At 37.0% G+C, this 2,533-nt stretch overlaps 1 long non-coding RNA gene across 1 annotated transcript in view; it reads right to left on the reverse strand.

Moving 5' to 3' along the window:
• LOC108756726 overlaps positions 1 to 686 on the reverse strand; it is a 2,177-nt gene extending 1,491 nt beyond the window's left edge. The window contains exons 1-2 of the long non-coding RNA XR_001939857.1: positions 602 to 686; positions 356 to 520 (exon numbers count right to left, since the gene is read on the reverse strand). This is a non-coding gene — a long non-coding RNA (uncharacterized LOC108756726). The remainder of the gene's footprint in view (positions 1 to 355; positions 521 to 601) is intronic.
• Between the last annotated feature and the right edge of the window lie 1,847 nt (positions 687 to 2,533).

Here is a 2,533-nt window from a genome sequence, read left to right on the forward strand (position 1 = left end):
TATATATATATATATATTGCGAAGCAAGTAAAATTTGCAGTATTTGCATATTTGAAATAAAAACCGAAGTGATAGAGAATTGGAATTGCAAAATAGTTGCTTTGCGATGTTCACGTGCGAGAATCTCTTTAACGACGCTTGGATTAGTGCATATCGCGCTTCGAATTTTTCACCTTTTCCTGTAATTCATCAGATTGAGATCGCGGAGTAATGCGAATCAACCGAGCGATGCAAGCAACGGAGAGCTGTGAGGTACGTAGTATATGTATATAAATGATTAATTTAGGATGCAAGGAAGGAAATACCCAGTATACCTCTACAGCGTATGTTCTCGTGTGAACTGAATGATACCTACTCTGCTACAAGCTGGCTGATGCTCAATGCCTGGCGTTCGTTTGATAAGCTACAGTGTGTTGTTTGTTTTTACAAAGTCGGCCCTGCTATCGTTCGGTATACTGAGACTCGAGCGGGTAGAAAAAGGCGCGTGCCCTTCCTGGATCACAACATTCGAGCCTTTTACCTAAAACACACCAACACATACGTAATACGAGATACATGAGACGGACTCTACAAAAAGTTAGTGATTATTTTCCGAGCTTACCCTTCGAAGTTGAAGTGGATTTATTGGATCCGCTCAATAAGCTCTTTGTAAAAAGTTCGATTTTGTAATGCTATATTTGCCAAACGAAGACTCCGTATTAATTAAGTGGAAAATTGGGTTCCAATGACAGACTCAGTGTCAGTAACTGTTACAGATTTTCGCGCGTCAGTTTCGAAGAGTTAATTATAGCGAGTGTTAATTCGATGCAGATATTTCGTGTAATTTACTTACTTGTGATAGAAATTGGAAGCTCTCTCGGGAGGATAGATTATTATTTTTTTTCTCCATCGCGATGCTCGCACGGGCGAGAATCTCTTTTGACGACATTCGAATTTGCGCATATCGCGCGTCACGTTTTTGAATTTTTCACCAATTTCGATGTAACTCATCCACTGGATTGAGAGCGCCGAGTAACACGGCAAATCGTCTGTGTCGAGAAATAGGTTATGGAAAAATACTGGCATATTCAAAGTAAATAATTACCGCGGAACGCGGGAAATTGCGCGTTCGCGATGTATTTCGCGAAGCACGTAAAATTTTTTGTATTTCGCAACATACGTTGAACGTTCGTGGAAAAACGACGAGGTACGTACCGGCGGCGTTGTTTTTTTTGCGCGCGTACGACGCGCGGTTTGTTGACACGACCTCGTTTGGAATCTGTGCCGCTCAGTGCGTCGTCGATGTCGTCACACTACTCCTCGAGCCTCTGACGCGTCGTTACGTTACTCCTTGAGCTCTCCGTGCGTCGTCACATTAAGATGTGTCTGTGTGTAATTCGGCGAGTAGTTTGCAAATCGCAAAACGTAGGTCGCAAACGCCGACGCGAGAATTACGATCACCGCGCGCAAGATGCACGCAGGAGGAAAACCAAAACTGCATGCGATGGAAAAACAAATGCAAATCTTCGTTCCGCGTCTGCGTTTGTGAACTACGTTTTGCGAATGACGTAGAATAGCAATGGAGGCACTGTAATTCTTCGAGCCCTCGCGACGCACGATCAATCCATAGATGTAATGTATCTAGACTGAGCATTCCTTCTGAAATTTGGGGAGTGGGGATTCGCTGTTTGCGCCGCGATTAGCGAACGAGAGGGGGGGATGAAATAAATACGCCCTTTTCCACCGGCGGTATTCATTGTTTGTTCTCACTTCAAAACAAGACCTACAAATTGCTTTTTCTGCCGAACGAATAATAACGACGGGTTTGATTTGGGGATAATTTCTGATTGATGATTTTACATTTATTTTTGATATCTCTAATGGCTTAATTTACATTGATTTTTAAGATTTTGAGTCATCTCTGATTGATCGTAAGAGTTTATGTGATTGCACATCCATAACAGTGTAAGAACACACCTGTGTCGTAAAACACTTTTTATACATTAATATATATAAATATGTATAAACATATTATTCATAGATACGTATTCATGATACAAATATTCATAAATATGTATAATTATATATGAAATATGTCTATACATATTCATACATCCCTTTTTCTTTTGTAAAATTACTTTTTAGTAACAGAAATAACAATAGTTAATGTGAAAACATAAAAAATAATTAAAGGGATAATTTTCGCATTTTTTCGTTTTAGAAAAAAATAAGTTTGGAAAAGTGTTAAAAAAAATTGCTCATCAATTATGCATAATTTTATATATAAATTATACATGAGTAATTTTTTTACATTTCTTCAAACTTGATTTTTTTTCTAAAATAAATAGTGTAAAAATTACCCTTTTAATTATTTTTACATTACTATTGTTATTTCTATTACATTAAAAAGTAATTTTATAAAAGAAACAAGGATGTATGGAACATGTATGAATTTTTCATATAAAATTATATATATTTATGAATATTTATGTATGTTTATACATATTTATACATACATTTATGCATGAACAATTTTTTACCGGTTATATTCATA

The sequence above is a fragment of the Trachymyrmex septentrionalis genome, unplaced genomic scaffold (genome assembly GCF_001594115.1).
Source record: "Trachymyrmex septentrionalis isolate Tsep2-gDNA-1 unplaced genomic scaffold, Tsep1.0 scaffold13, whole genome shotgun sequence".
Taxonomy (NCBI): domain Eukaryota; kingdom Metazoa; phylum Arthropoda; class Insecta; order Hymenoptera; family Formicidae; genus Trachymyrmex; species Trachymyrmex septentrionalis.